Genomic DNA, 17336 nt, shown 5'->3' on the forward strand with positions numbered 1-17336 from the left:
TGATCGGAGGGGAGGGGTTGGATCAACTGAAGGATTGAGGTCCGCTCCGCTCTCCCGATCGAGAAAGCTCAGCTGCTAGTGACCCCACGCCGGAGTCCTTCGGGTGTAACCTGAGAACGGACCACGTTGGTCCATAGGAGTTGGCAGTAGAGAACGCCCAATCGGACCTGAGTGCACCAGGTGATTGAATCGTTTTGTTTTATGTTGGATATCCTTTGGATTTGGAATTTGGTGACTTTTAAGTCGCGGAGAACTCGAGTAGGGGGTCCGGCGGGGCAGTATCGAGACTGCACTGGTGGATGCTCCTGTTTTGGACTTTTGGGGAATTACTAGAGATTGATAACAGACGCCTTGGTGTGACCTGTAGAGAGGTTCACACCCGCCCGGACTGCTCTCGGAAACACCGGCGGCTGGATTGGGTAGCACTCAGACAAATCTGGAGCGGCGCTTGAGAACAGTCCGGGAGGTGAACCATGAATGCCGTCAGATGGTCCGTAGGTCGGTCTGTGGTTTAAAAGGAACCTGTGTGGCTATCTCTAGGCAGTCTAAGGACAAGACTGTTTGATTGCTTTTGGGTCTCCTTGAGATTTTGGAAAAGAGTTCTCCATAGGTGGGAGTCGACGGGCTCCACCTCCTGTTTGAAATTGTGTCTGTTGTATTTGTTTCATGTCAATTGTGAGCCTATGGTCATTTTATTAGTGTATAATCGTATGAGTGGGTTTGAATGTAGAACATGGCCATGTGTATGAGAGTATTGTAAACAATAGCCCTGTGTTTATAATACCCTTTTCCTTTTAGTTACCAGTCTAGTACTAGGAGCAAATGCCGTGCTTCAGTAAGCTATGTTGCGGCTGCTTTGGCAGAGGAGGTACCAGGTTGGACGAAAGCCAGCCAGCTCCTCCGGAGGGAACTCCTAGCCATGATATGTACTGTAAGCATGGTATTGGACCCCTCTTATTTAATACATTGTGGAATAAGTATACTAAGGACAATGTAGAACTGCAGTGGCCAAAGACGGGATCTTTCGATGAGAAAAAGATCCAGCATCTGCAGGAACGCCTGTTCGCTAAGCGGAGCAGGCAGTCCATGTTCGATACTCTTAACAAATGGCAGAAAAAGGCAAAGAGGAGACGCATACGAGCTGAGAAATTAATGAAAATACAGTAAGGGCAGACTGTAACTCAGAAAGCCATTGCGCGTGATAAACAGAAGACTGAACAAAATATCGAGTATGCAGATAGGCAATTTCGGTTACAGGTCGATAAAAGCTATGTGACTCGAAATGAAGCAGAAGATGAGATAGAGGATTTGTTAAGTGTACGGCCACCACCTCCATATGCGCCACAGCGCGTGTACCCCGCTTTGCCTCTTCAGTCGGCCACGACTCCTCCAGCTTCCGCCCCGGGGGGAGACGTGCCTCTCGTTCTCTTAGGCACTCATGGTGCCACTCCTACCTCATTGGGAGACACGGCTGCCTTTCCCCCCGACGCACGACTGCTCCCGACAGCTTCCCGATCAGTCCTTGCAGCACCGAGCCCCATTTTGACCTCACAATCAGCTGGTACGACCCCCGGAGACGGGGAGCATACGCCATTAGGGGAACATGGTAGTCTAAAAGGTAAACGACTATTCACGAGAGGCTCTGTAGGATATGGTGAGAAAGAGGCAGTAGCAGATCAGACAGCTAAATGGATGCGAAACAATATATACACTGTAGCTGATTTGTGGAGTACCATAAAAGATCTTGAACCAGTAATGCAGCAGCATGCACTCTACCAAATGTCTTGCTATCTGATTGAGGCTTGGGAACTATGCTTCCAGGATGGGATGGCACCCCAAATACTATATAACATCCGAGACTGGACGCATAGGTTTAACATGGACCCAGAGGAGGTATATAAGAATGTAGACACCTTAGTAAAATATTGAGGCAGGGTGTTTATGAAAAGCCCCAATTGGACGTCTCAGCAGCCCATGAGAGAGGTACACCCTATTTTTCACCCCGAGGTTCCCGAGATGCGTGATAATACTGACCAAGTTATAAGAGCCCGAGTAGACGCCCACTTCCAGGAGCAATTGGTTTACACTCCGTGGAAACAAAGTGAGGTTCTTGCTTTGAAATCACAATTGCCTGATCCACGCAAGAACCCTACTGCATACTATAAAGAATTGACTAAAGCTGCAGCCTCGGCTGTGATGATGTTAGTAGATATAGAATTATTCTTTGGATTACTAGTACCGGTCGACATATGGTGACAGGTGCACGATATCGATCACAAGACAAAGCTAGGGGGGACTTGGGAGGAATTGAGAGACTGGGATTGAGACCGCAAACCAGGAGATAAGCCTAGAAACGAAATTATCACTTTGCCAGCAAAGATAATAGCCTACATGCATACTCTGATTCTCCCCCGTAAGGCTGACTGGGATAAATTGACAGCCTGTAGACAGAAGAAAGATGAAAGTGTCTCTGACTTCTTCACCCGGTTTGAGGGAGTTTTCATTGACTTTAGCGGTTAGGATTTAGCAACGGAGGGTGGGGTACGGTTGTTTGTAAATAGGTTTGTGACCAATGTGGCACCTGAAATCTCTGCACGGTTGCATGCTGCTGAAAGTACCTGGACTACCTCTACTCCCTCCGTGATAATGAGCATGGCTCAATATTATGAGCATAGGGAAAATGAAAACAATGATAAAGTGGAAAAGAAAGCCAAGGATCTTAAGACGCGAGTGTTGTTACAGCAAGTTGTTCGAGGCCAAGGGGGAGGTAGAGGAACTCGAGGGCCCGTATCCAGAGGGGAGGGAGCCAACGGAGGAGCAGGAAGGGGCGCAGGCGCAGGCGCACGCGAGAGCCAGCCGTTAGGGTTAAATTAGTGCGCCTATTGTAAACAGGAAGGACACTGGAAAGCTCAGTGTCCGTTACTCCTCGCCCAGAAGGGAGCGGTTCGGGGCCGAGGCCGTGGGCGGAGTGGCCCGGACCGGAGTGATATGCACAGAGAAGAAGTGACTCAAGGCAAGTCTGAACGAAATCATTTTGACAACCCTCAGGGTAGACAGTACTACAATGAGGATTACGCATTTTGTGAGCAGGATGGGTACGATCACCCATAGGACAGCCGGGGACAGAGTAGGGGCCAGGTGTCGATCCCGGTCAACCAGCAAGGACCCTATGTGAAGGGGGAATTGATGGGGACATCTGAGAATGTTTTAATTGACACAGGAGCAATGAACAGTTCAGTTGCTCGATCACTGGTTCCAGGGGCAGCTCTGTCCGGGCAAAATAACGTATCTGTGGGATTTTCAGGAGCCCCAGTGGTAAGCCCCGTCTCTAAACCTCTCCCCTTCACGATTGGTCCCGCTACCATTGATGCACCTTTTCTGCTGACCTCACATTGTGGTGAAAATCTGTTGGGTTTGGATATGCTGAAAAAGCTGAATGCAAAAATCTATTGCTCCCCAAACGGTGTTTATCTGACGATACAGCCCTATGCTGACAGTATGAGACAATGTTTTGCTAAAAATGAGCCCCTCCCGCCTGAATTAGATTCCGTCCCCGCAACATTGTGGGCCACTGGGGATGCGGATGTCGGTAGATTAGACATCCCACCCGTTCACATCACGCTAAAAACTGGTGCGAAGCTACCCCGTGTACCCCAATACAAGATTTCACCAGCTGGTGAACGAGCTTTGCTCATGATCATACAGGACTTAATAGATAAAGGGGTGGTAGAAGAAACGGCTGCAAACGTGTGTAACAGTCCGATTCTCCCGATCTCGAAGAAGTCACCAGAGTCAGGGCCCCAGGGGAATGGCGATGCATATCGATTTGTAATTGATTTGCGGGAGGTCAATAAAATTGTGGTACCACAGTACCCTGTGGTGACAGACATCACCACTATACTCACTATGATCCCACCAACTGCCCAATACTTTTCAAGTTCAAAAATTTAAGTTCAAGAATTTATATAGCGCACTACTCACCCATAGGGTCTGAAGGCGCTTGGGGAGGTGGGTCATTTATTTATCAAATATCCAGGTTTTAAGTTCTTTTCTGAAGGAGATGTGGTTCTGTGTAAGGCGGAGGTGAGTGGGGAGGGAGTTCCAGGTCTTGGCTGCCAGGTAGGAGAAGGATCTACCTCCCATGGTGGATCTTTGTATACGCGGAACTGCTGCGAGGCCTTGACTGGAGGATCTTAGTTGGCGGGTGGGTGTGTAGAAGGTTAGACGAGTGTTGAGGCATTCGGGCCCTAGTTTGTAGAGGGCCTTGTGTGCGTGGGTGAGGAGACGGAATGTAATTCTTTTGTTGACGGGAAGCCAGGGGAGGTCTTTCAGGTGGCCGGTAATGTGATCTTGGCGAGGGATGTTCAAAATGAGTCTCGCTGATGCGTTTTGGATGCGTCGGAGTTTTTTCTGTAGTTTGGCTGTCATTCCGGCGTAGAGGGTGTTTCCGTAGTCTAGTCGACTTGTAACCAGTGCGTGGGTGACGGTCTTTCTTGTCTCGGTGGGGATCCAGGGGAAGATTTTTTTTAGCATACGGAGTACGTTGAAACAGGAGGATGATACGGCGTTGACTTGTTTGGTCATCGAGAGTGAGGAGTCTAGGTTAAAGCCAAGGTTGTGTGCGTGGTCTGTGGGTATGGGTGCTGAGCCCAGATCCGAGGGCCACCATGAGTCATCCCAGGCAGGGGGGGATGATCCTAGGATGAGCACTTCCGTTTTGTCTGAGTTAAGTTTAAGGCGGCTGTGTTTCATCCATACGGCTACTTCTTTCATGCCTTCGTGAAGATTGGTTTTGGCGGTCTTGGGGTCTTTGGTGAGGGAGAGGATCAGCTGGGTGTCGTCAGCGTAGGAGATGATGTTAAGGTTGTGTTGACGCGCGATGGAGGCGAGTGGACTCATGTAAACGTTGAAGAGGGTGGGACTGAGTGATGAACCTTGTGGTACACCGCAGATGACTTCGGTGGCCTCTGATTTGAAAGGGGGAAGTCGGACTCTCTGAGTTCTTCCAGCTAGGAACGAGATGGTCCAGTCCAAGGCTTTTCCTTTTATGCCGATGTTGCTGAGTCGTTGTATGAGGGTGTTGTGGCAGACAGTGTCGAAGGCGGCGGAGAGGTCAAGTAGAATGAGGGCCACTGTTTCTCTGTTGTCCAGTAGTGTATGAATGTTGTCTGTTGCTGCGATGAGGGCGGTCTCGGTGCAGTGTTTGGCTCAAAATCCGGACTGTGAGGGATCGAGGGAATTGTTGGATTCGAGGAAGGCGGCGAGTTGGCTATTAACGGCTTTCTCGATGACTTTGGCCGGGAATGGGAGGAGGGAAATGGGGCGGTAGTTTTTAAGTTCAGATGGGTCTGCTGTTGGTTTCTTCAGGAGGGCACTGACTTCGGCATGTTTCCAGCTTTCTGGGAAGGTAGCAGAGTCGAAGGAGCAGTTGATGACATCACGGAGATGGGGTGCGATGATGGAGTCTGCTTTGTTGAAGATGTGGTGGGGACATGGGTCGGTTGGCGAGCCAGAGTGGATGGAATTCATGAGGCGGATGGTGTCTTCAGTGGTGATTTGGTTCCAGGCGCTGAGGTTGTTAGAGGGCGGATTAGGGTCAGAGGGGGGTGGAGAGGATTGTTCGTTGGAACTGTTTTCGAAGTTGTTGTGTATGTCGGCGATTTTGTTGTAGAAGAAGGAGGATAACGAGTCGCAGAGGTCTTGGGAGGGAGTTATGTCGTTTGAGGCTGCGGTGGGGTTGGTGAATTCTTTGACGATGTTGAATAGTTCCTTGCTGTTATGTGCGTTGTTGTCGAGTCGATTCTTGAATGCTGATTTCTTGGTGGATCGAATCAGCTGGTGGTGTTTGCGGGTGGCTGTCTTGAAGGTGGTCATGATGTCAGTGGTTGGGTTTTTTCTCCATGTTTTCTCGAGAGTACGGCATAGCTTTTTGGATTTCTTAAGGTCATCCTGCTAGCAGGCAGATCTTCGGATTCTCATTATCTGGACGAGGCTTTAGATTCTGTTGTGCTCCTCAAGGCTATACTGAAAGTCCGAGCATCTATAGCCAGGCCCTTAAGGCCCTACTGGATGACCTAGCACTACCAGAGGGCAATGTACTCTTGCAATACGTGGACGATTTATTAATAGCATCCGACACTAATGAAGGCTGTAAGGATGCCACGGTTAAATTGTTACACCATTTGGCAGCTAAGGGTAATAAAGTGTCCTTATCCAAGTTTCAATTCTGTCGACAGGAGGTGACCTACTTAGGTCATCTACTGTCAAAGGAGGGTAGGCGTTTGACTCCTGAACGTATTACTACTATTTCTAACATGTCTGTCCCCTGCCCTCAGTGTGAAGTCCGTGCTTTTCTTGGCATTACCTCCTACTGTCGCCAATGGATACCTAATTTTTCTCTTCTTGCTAAACCTTTGTTGCATCTAACCACTAAAGATTTGCATGAACCTCTTCCCTGGACTGACGAATGTCAGCATTTTTTGACTCTGAAATCTGCTCTCAGTTCTGCACCCGTCTTGGGTACTCCTGATTACCGTAAACCTTTTGTACTATATGTGCATGAGGTCGACGGTTGCTCGCTTTCAGTGTTAACACAGGAATTTAGAGGTAGGCAGAGACCTTGTGCTTACTTGTCGGCCACGTTGGATAATGTGGCCAGAGCACTTCCTAGCTGTCTGAGGGCCACGGCAGCTGTCGCAATGGCCATCCGACAATCGGAAGGACACGTTCTAAATTCTAGTTTAACGGTGATGGTGCCACATGCTGTGGATGTATTGCTAAACAGAACTAAGACACAGCATCTTAAGTGTGCACGCCTCACAGGTTATGAATTGACACTGTTTGCTCCTTACATTACGATTACGGGATGTGCCACATTAAATCCTGCCACGTTGCTACCACTCCCTTCGAATGAGAATATGAATGATGTACATGATTGCATATTTCGTAAGGAGGAGGAGACGAAGGGTAGGATTGACCTTACTGACATTCCCTTGCCTGACCCTCGGGGGGAATTATACGTGGATGGGTCCTGTTTCAAGTTAGCAGATGGCACCACGACAGCTGCATATGCAATCACCGCACTGAAAACGGTAGTTGAGACTTATCGAATTCCCTATAGGTCAGCCCAAGCTGCTGAACTGGTGGCATTATTACGAACTTGTGAATTAAGTGAAGGACTGGAGGTCAACATTTACACAGACAGTCAATACGCCTTTGGCATAGCCCATAGCTGTGGGTGACTGTGGCGGGAGCGGGGTTTCCTCACCTCTCATGGCCAGAAAATACAGAATAGCCCACTGGTGCTACGATTACTAGATGCCCTAACCTTGCCCAAAAAGTTAGCCATAATAAAATGCAGTGCCCATAAGGCAGTGGTAGACGTAGTGGGTGAGGGGAACGCTTTTGCAGATCAGATTGCCAAGCAAACAGCTCAGTCTATGATGCCCACTATGTTTGTAACGTCCTCTGCAAGATGGGTGGAGGAATCTGACCTGTTTGATAATACTATGGAAAGTTGAAAGAGTTACAGAAGGAGGCTACCCCAGCTGAATTGGAACGGTGGGAAAAGGAAGTGGGAAGAATGGATGAGAATAACTGTTGGGTTGATTTAACAGAAAAGCAAAGATGGCTGTTACCCAATGCCCTAGTGCAAGCTGTCGTGACTATGGCTCATGGCCCAGCCCATGTAGGAGCTAAAGGAATTTGTGTCTTGTTAGACCCAGTATGGAATAATCCGAACATTCAGAGGACGGCTGTCCGTTTGGTCCAGTACTGTATGGTTTGTTTGCAGCACAACCCAGGGAAGGCAGAAAGTGTTTTAAGTGGAAACTTTGCACCCCCAACTTTACCGTTTGAGGTCCTCCAGATGGATTATATCCACATGGAGCGCATCAACAACTTAAAGTACGTTTTGGTGGTGGTATGTGCTTTTAGTAAATGGGTTGAGGCCTATCCAACTAAAGAAAATACTGCTCTGGCTACAGCAAAGGTCCTTATCAAGGAATTTTTACCACGCTATGGTTTGCCCCGTTTGATCTGGTCGGACAATGGGGGACACTTTCATGGGGCCCTCGTTACACACATTTGCCAGGGTTTACATATACAACAGAAATTCCATGCAGCACAATACCCCTAGTCAGCAGGGTTGGTGGAGAAGTATAATGGAATTTTGAAGCTTAAGATGGCAAAAATTCAAGAAAGTACTAGTTTGAAGTGGCCTGACACTCTGCCCCTAGCCCTCATGTCTTTAAGGGTTACCCCTCACTCCCGTTCTGGTCTTTCTCCTTATGAGATTGTCTTCAGAAGACCAGCGAACATATAGGGAGTACCCAGGCCACGGTTCTTTTCTGAAGTTGAATATCCTATGTTGATCGACTACCTGTATGCATTGACTAAAGACCTCCGTTCTATTCATCAGCAGGTAGCATCTGTACTGCAGCCTCCGCCAGAGGGCCCCGGACATCGCTTGGAACCTGGCCAGTGGGTATTGGTCAAGAAGTTTGAACAAGACACCAGCCTGGCTCCGAGGTGATCCGAGTCGCACCAGATCCTGCTCGCGGCCCGGACAGCTGTAAAAGTGGATGGGAGGAAGCACTGGATACACGCCTCCCACCTGAAATGCTGCCACTCCCGCTTCCTTATGATCAGCGACAACCTGGTGGAATCGTGACCGAGGAAACTGAGAGAGCCGCTGCATTTGTGCCTTTTTCTGACGCCTGAGAAACAGAGCCAAGGCAAGAAGGAGTGACAGGATCGGGCGAGCCGGTCTCAGTTGATCCAGCAACAGCCCTTAATCCTGTCATTGACATCCCAGTAAGCAGAAGCTCTGATGAAGGAAAAGTGCCTTCTTTGCTATTTTCTGATCCGGAAGCTCCGGGTCATGTGCGATACAACCTACGGCCAAGAAAACACCACGGTACCTCAGACGCTACTGCCAGGAGATAAGGAAAGACTTGATTGAGTAGACAGGGCTTGCTAGATTTTGAGTCTGTGGTACTGAGCGAGACACTGGACTGAACCCGTTGAGAGCTGGAACTTTTGTTGTTGCGCTCTGTTCAGAAAGAAAGACTAACACTTGTGAAACGGCCAGGTTGTACATCGGATCTATTTTCCTACTAGGTTTTGTTTTCCTTGAGATGAACGATAGGAGTCTGCCTGTGAGACTCTGACGGACACACGGAGAAGAACCCTCTGGCAGGACGGTCTGCTAGGCCCGAGTTTATTTTTGGACTTTTAGTTAGGAAGGTACCCTTTTGGTCGCTTTGTACTTGAAGAAGAACGTCCCCTTGCACCACGATATTTGCCGTTTTATGAACCAATGTTTTCTACTTGGACCATGCGTGTGAAAATAGCTTTTGTGTTAGTAATAACTGTGATATTAGCCATCTTTATGGGTGTTTTTATATATTTATAGTACGAGTATCCCATGCAAGCTATGATGCCCTCTACCGTTGCCCGACCTGAGCACTTGATGTTCACCTTAGCTCCGCATAAGGAAAGACATCGCCAGACTTATGCCAAAAATGTATTTGTAGAAATGCTCCACCAAACCCACAGTAGTACCAACATGACCGATTGCTGGGTTTGTGGGCTGTTGCCGTCAGTCATGCATAAACATGACTTGTTCCTTTCCCTGCTTTTGTGTTACTTAGGTAGCTGTGAAGCATGGTTTCAAATGTTCTCGGCAATGTATAATCATTACGTGGAGAATCCCAAACATTATACAGAAAAAGATTACGACATGATTTTGTCATATATTGAAACACATCAGGGTTTCGACCCAACTGGAAATGGGGGAGAGGGATCACTGGACCCAGATGCCTGTATGAATTTGTATACTGCTAATGAAAATAGTACTTGGTTGCAGGACGAATTGTATGATTTTGCCAACTTTAACAATTCTCAGTACTTTCAGCATTTTGTTGCCAGAAATGTTACTAGTGAATGCACCATGCCAGTCCCTATTCTAAATACTTCCTCCGATTTCTGTGTACAGGGCATGGGACATGTACAGGTTGGAAATAGTATCTGTAATTATACTTATAGAATGAAGATTTTCAGCAGCCCTCCACTGTTGACACCACCGAATGTGTATTTTGCCTGTGGAGAAAACGCTTATACTTGGTTACCCCGTGGATGGGCGGGGCAGTGCTACCTATCATTCTTGTACCCCCCTGTCTACATAGCCCCATCTGACTACCATAAAACTCATCAGCTACATAGTGCCAAATCAGTTCCAAATAGACAGCGCAAACAGCTTGACATGACTGAGGTTGACCAGACAGATACGTCCCTGCAACAGTTTACAGATTTTACTAAAGGCTTGGTCCCTTTCTGGGGGCCGATCTTCAATAGTAGGGAAATAAGAAGGTTGTCTAGGATAGTGGAGAATGTCATTAATATCACCACTGATATAATGACCAATATCACTGTAGAGCTTCAGGCCACAAGACTCGTTTTGCTCCAGAACCGGATGGTTCTTGACGTTATCTTAGCTGATCGAGGGGGAGCATGCCGAGTGATCGGCAGTTCCTGCTGTGTTTATATTCCTGACTCCGCCCCCACGGTCCATTTGGCCATCCAAAAGTTACATCGCATAGCGGCAGAGATACACACCGAGAATGGGTCCTGGTCACTTTCCGGTTGGTTCTGGAATCTCCTATCAACCTGGGGTTGGAAATTATTGGTGATAGTCGCTGGAGCGGCGGTATCCTTTTTACTTGCTGCCTCTGTATGCAGTGTGGACCGGCCTGTTGCTCTTATTGTGCCACTAGATTGACGGCCATGTTCACCCCATCTCCTGTTCCCCCTAAAGCTCAGTTGCTCCAACAGGAAATTCGAGAGCTGATGGCTATTGATGAGGACGTCTTCCAAGATTAGTACTTCCTAATAGTTAGCTACATCACGCTAAAAGGAGGGTTTGAGGAACTAGAATTCGATTTAGGCCTACTAAAACTTGTAGTCACCATTAGTAATTAGCGTGGTGTAGCTAATTTACAGATACAGAGAATTGAACATTAGTAAATCCGCACGCATAACTGCTTAGGGATCCATGTACCCTTCATTAGACTCTTTTTCTCATTATATGCAAACACAGCTTGACCAGACCAGCGCCATTTTTGTGGCCTGAGCCTGCTTTCAGCACTAATGAAGCCCTTACGTTTCCTCAGCCAAAATGCATTTCCCTGTGAAATAGTATGACTGTAGCGACCTGACAACTGTAGCAACCAGCTGCTTCTGCATGTTAGGCCTGTCAAGGTTATAGGTGGGGGTAGGTTGGGCAAGCACATTCCAGGGGAGCGCTGTGCGGACTCTCTCGGAGTTAGCAGGAGGGAGTCACCCTCTCGACCTTGCTATAATTAGCTGAACTATACTGAGGAGGGTTTTGTGTTCCATATATGGTCTTTCCTTTGCACCAACCTGTACCAGCTTGTATTTTTCCATCTTAGGTAACGGTTTTTCGAAATGCAACTGTATATATGTGGTTTGCTGATACTGGGCCAGCAGTCTTCATGGCGGACCTCGTGGGTTAGGTCGCAAGGAGCTCCTCTGGCAGAGTTTTTGTTTGTCATAATAAACTATTGGACCTTCTACACTGCCAACAGACTGATTATTGGTAATTGGTACATGGGTTATTTGTAAGTATGACTCCATTTGGGTTGTGATATATTTTTCGGTACCTCACCATCACTATCCTACCCTTTCTTGCGAAGATCACAGAAAGATGTGTAGCGAAACAACTCTCTCGTCATATCAAGGACAATGATCTTCTTGACAATTTTCAGTCTGGCTTCATCCAAAACTGCAGCACTGAAACAGCCCTGCTCAAGTGATTGATGACGCGCTGTGGATACTCGATTCGGGAGGGTCTTGTCTTCTAATTCTTCTTGACCTTTCTGCAGCCGTTGACATTGTCAATCACAACACTCTCCTCAACACTCTTCAACAGAGAATGGGCATGGAGGGCACTGTGCTTAAATGGTTTGGTCCTTCCTCTATGATAGACCCCAAATGATTAAAATAGCGAACAGTCTTTCACCTCCATCTGCGGTAGGTCAAGGTGTTCCTCAAGGCACTATACTTGCACCCACATTGTTCAATCTCTATTTAGAACCACTGGGAGATCTCCTAAGTAAATCCGGGGTCTACTATTATCTCTATGAAGACGACACTCAAATCTACCTCAAGGTTGCCTCCACTCACGATATCTCCGTCCTAAGCTCTACTCTGGACTCCTTTCAAAACTGGATGTCAACACATCAACTGATTCTGAATCTCTCCAAAACTGAATTCCTCCTCCTCTCCTCCTCACTCTCTCCTCTCCCAGTTCAATCATGGATGGATAAGTTGAATCTACTTAACAATAAACATATCATTGGTGGCAGCGCAAAATCCCTGGGTGTCATCCTCGACAGAAAACTCAATCTAATCCCCCACATCAACTCCATTGCAAAGTCTTCTTGATACCAACTGTGCCTTCTTTGGGGAATTCATTGCTTCTTCTCGGATCAAGACCTTAAAACCCTGGTCCAATCGCTGGTCCTCTCCAGACTGGACTACTGCAATTATCTTCTCACTGGCCTCTCCAAATCCCACCTGTCCCCCCTTAAATCTATTCTCCATTCAGCAGCTCGCTTCATTTATGGGGCCAAAAGAAGCGACCACATCACAACCATGCTATCCACCCTCCGCTGGCTTCCCATCGAGGCAAGATCTATCTACAAGACTGCCTGTATCACCCACAAAGCCTTGCACTCCTCCTCTCCTTGCTACCTGGCGAACAAACTGAAAATCTCTGGAGGCTCTAGACCATCACGTAATGCGGAAAATGTACTACTTTCAAGAAGGAAAGATCGATGGCCCAGTCCTTTTCAGGCAATGCGGTGAGAATCTGGAACTCATTTCCGCCTCAGCTCTGGACCACCACCTCCCCCCAGGCCTTCAAAACTGACCTCAAAGTTCTACTCCTTCAAAGACACTTCCAAATGTAATTCACACCCTCTCTATTATCTGAAGGAAGACCCTCCATTATAGAGAATCCTTTTCTCCATGACTATGGAAGTGCCTTCCCAGTGTCTTCTACCAGTTATTGCAGTATTATCCTCCTACCTGTGTTTGGTACTCGTTTGTAACATGCACATGTCACTTTTCTCTTGTAACACACTGTTTGCTACCTCTTACATTTTGTTTTGTTTAGATACTTGCACAAGTGCCACCATTGCCTATGTAACGTTTGTTCTTGTGCTTGAGTGTCTGCCATGTATTGCAGTATTATAACTCTGTTTGTAGTTGTACTTTGTACGCTTTTGTAACCTGCCCACGTCACTTTTTCCTCCTGTAATGCACCGTTTTTCGGTCTCGACTATTCTCTCCCACAGGGCTAAATAGACGAGAGTATAGTAGTTGAAACAAACTCTTTGACCAAGCAGATTACAAGCGGAATCCTCCCAATTCATGTGATCTATTGAAGCATGACGCTTCACCAGCACGCGCTTGGCCTCACTCACACCCCATATGCTGGTTCCCTTCCACTCACTCTCTCCCCGGCCCCCACCAGGCTCTTGAAGCGCGATGCTTTGCCAGCGCGCGCTTGTTTTGCTATTACCGCGTTTATCGTCAACAATGGCTGACGCACCTTTCATTTCTCTGGCATGGCTTGTGAAATGCTTTCACTTTAAAACAATGGCTGATGCGCCTTTCATTTCTATGGCATGGCTTGTGAAATGCTTTCACTTTAAAAAACCACTGCGTTTATTGTCAACAATGGCTGACGCGCCTATCATTTCTCTGGCATGGCTTGTGAAATGTTTTCACTTTCGCGCTTAGCAAAGATTCAACACAAGCACGCATAGGCATGCGGTTAAGTAGCATATGACTCGATATTGCACAGTGTCACTCGGTTTCCCCCGTTTATCGTCAACAATGGCTGACGCGCCTTTCATTTCTCTGGCATGGCTTGTGAAATGCTTTAACTTCCGCGCTTAATAGAAATTCAACACATGCACGCATAGGCATGTGGTTAAGTAGCATATGACTCGATATTGCACAGTGTCACTCGGTTTCCACCACTGTGCAAAAATTTAAACTGACTCTTAAAAAAATAAAACAAACGTGTATCTTGTAGATGTACGCTCCTGGGCACAAAATGTTGAGTAATGAATAACTTTAACACTTCCCACTATATGAGAACAGACACACAAATCTACCCTTCCCTCCTCTAGAGCCAATTATCTGTGCCTCCTCCAGTAATGCCAAGCACCGGCGATTACTCTAACTTTTCATTCAGTACAAAGGCGCAAGTACTGAAAGCTAATGGCGGAGGTCATTCAATCCAGCCGTGCATGATGCTGGTTAGAGAATGGCATCTAAACTCACTCTGCCTCCCCCCCCAGGCATGTTTGATTGCTGGATTAAGTTCTCAATCAAAATGCACTTTTGTTAGTTGAGGGAGGCTAGATTTGCTTGAGCCTGATAAAGTCTCCTTCTACTTCTCCTCTGTTGTTTACAGGTCACCTTCATTCGGAGTGTTTAGCAAAGCAAGTCCCATCATATTCTGGTTTCCTCCCACTCGCTCGCTCCCTGCTCCCCCGCCCCCACCCCTATCCGCCTCACACACCAGGAGAGCTCCCAGCCATCTGCTGCTTTTTATTACACTCTCCCCCTGAACCTCTTTCCACAATGTATCGCCTTCCTTCAGGCCATCATGCCTCAAAGCACAACGCACTCCCAAGCACCTCGCTGCCCCTCCCCACCTCCTCGTCAGCTTCCCTGCCCCCCTACCAACATCAAGAGGACCTGGGCTTAGTCTTATAGAAAAGACCTCCGGTCTGAATGCCTAACAAAGAAAGTATGCTGCAACGTGACTTAATTTCTGCATCACGTAAATCAAGCACATCTCACAGGTTTCCTGATCCTGTGCACAAGCAGCTCATAAACTTTCGTTTTTTTCCATCTGAAATTATAGTCCTCTTAACCCGGTTTTAAAATGAAGAGTTTTCGACTCTCTGTAGGCGCAAGGACACGGATTATCCTAAACTCAGCACCAACTCCATCAGTTAACGATTTCAATACTTCTAAAGCTAGTCCAAGAACTTTCTTAAAAACAGTAAAGTGTTATCTACTAACAGTAGAGTGACATGTATGTACACGTAATCTCAAGGTATCCTATGTTAGCAAACCAAACGGACAGCTCACCATATATGTATTTGGCAAACTGTGCAATGTGGGTTAAAACATTTTTTTATCTGCTTTCAGTGCCACAGCATTACTCAATGCCACAGCATCACTCAACGCCACAGCATCACTAAGCACCACTCAACGCCACAGCACCACTCAACCCCACAGCACCACTCAAGGTTACAGCATCACTCAACACCACAGCATTACTCAAAGCCACAGCATCACTCAACGACACAGCATCACTCAATGCCACAGCATCACTCAGTACCACTGAATGCTACAGCACCACTCAACGCCACAGCACCACTCAACGCCACATAACCACTCGACACCACAGCACCACTCAACACCACAGCACCACTCAACGCCACAGCATCACTCAACACAACAGCATCACTCAGCACCACAGCATCACTCAGCACCACTGAATGACACAGCACCTCTCAAAGCAACAGTACAACTCAATGACACAGCACCAATCAACGCCACAGCACTACTCAGCCCAAAGCATCACTCAACGCCACAGCATTACTCAACGCCACAGCATCACTCAATGCCGCAGCATCACTCAACGCCACAGCACCACTCAGTGCACAGCATCACTCAACGCCACAGCATCACTCAACGCCACAGCATTACTCAATGCCACAGCATCACTTAATGCCACAGCATCACTGAACGCCACAGCATCACTCAGCACCACTCAACGCCACAGCACCACTCAATGCCACAGCACCACTCAATGCCACAGCACCACTCAATGCCACAGCATCGCTCAACGCCACAGCATCACTCAACACCACAACATCACTCAACGCCAGAGCATCACTCAGTACCACTGAATGCCACAGCACCACTCAACGCCACAGCACCACTCAACGCCACAGAACCACTCTACACCACAGCACCACTCAACACCACAGCACCACTCAACGCCACAGCATCACTCAATGCAACAGCATCACTCAGCGCCACTGCATCACTCAGCACCTCTGAATGCCACAGCACCCCTCAATGCCACAGCACCACTCAATGCCACAGCACCAATCAACGCCACAGCACCATTCAGAGCACAGCATCACTCAATGCCACAGCATCACTCAACGCCACAGCATTACTCAATGCCACAGCATTACTCAATGCCACAGCATCACTCAATGCCACAGCATCACTCAACGCCACAGCACCACTCAGCGCACAGCACCACTCAACGCCACAGAAACACTCAACGCCACAGAAACACTCAACACCACTCAATACCAGAGCACCACTCAACGCCACAGCATCACTCAATGCCACAGCATCACTCAGCGCCACAGAATCACTCAGCACCACTGAATGCCACAGCACCCCTCAACACCACAGCACCACTCAATGCCACAACACCACTCAACGCCACAGCACCACTCAGCGCACAGAATCCCTCAGTGCCACAGCATCACTCAACGCCACGGCATTACTTAAACACCGCAGCATTACGTAAACGCCACAGAATCACTCAATGCCACAGCATCACTCAATGCCACAGCATCACTCAATGCCACAGCACCACTCAACACCACAGCGCCACTCAACACAACAGCACCACTCAACGCCACAGCATCACTCAACGCCACAGCATGACTCAGCGCCACAGAATCACTCAGCACCACCGAATGCCACAGCACCCTTCAACACCACAGCACCACTCAATGCCATAGCACCACTCAACGCCACAGCACCACTCAGCGCACAGCAGCCCTCAACGCCACAGCATCCCTCAACGCCACAGCATCCCTCAACGCCACAGCATCACTCAGCACCACTCAACGCCACACCACCACTGAATGCCACAGCATCACTCAGCACCACTGAATGTCACAGCATCACTCAGCACCACTGAATGCCACAGCATCACTCAGCACCACTGAAGTCCACAGCATCACTCGGCACCACTGAAGGCCACATCATCACTCAGCACCACTGAACGCCACAGCATCACTCTGTGCAACTATTCAAGAACAACTGGTTCTAATATGTTCTCTCAATGTTTCAAGCTTTATTACAAATGTCACAAAAAGATGTTAATATTTCACTTCTGTTCTTGGATTTTAATCACAATAAAATGCACTGAACATAATCTTCCCAAAAGTTATTTACAAAAGTTTAAGCTACTG

This window comes from Lissotriton vulgaris, chromosome 6 (genome assembly GCF_964263255.1).
Source record: "Lissotriton vulgaris chromosome 6, aLisVul1.2, whole genome shotgun sequence".
NCBI lineage: Eukaryota > Metazoa > Chordata > Amphibia > Caudata > Salamandridae > Lissotriton > Lissotriton vulgaris.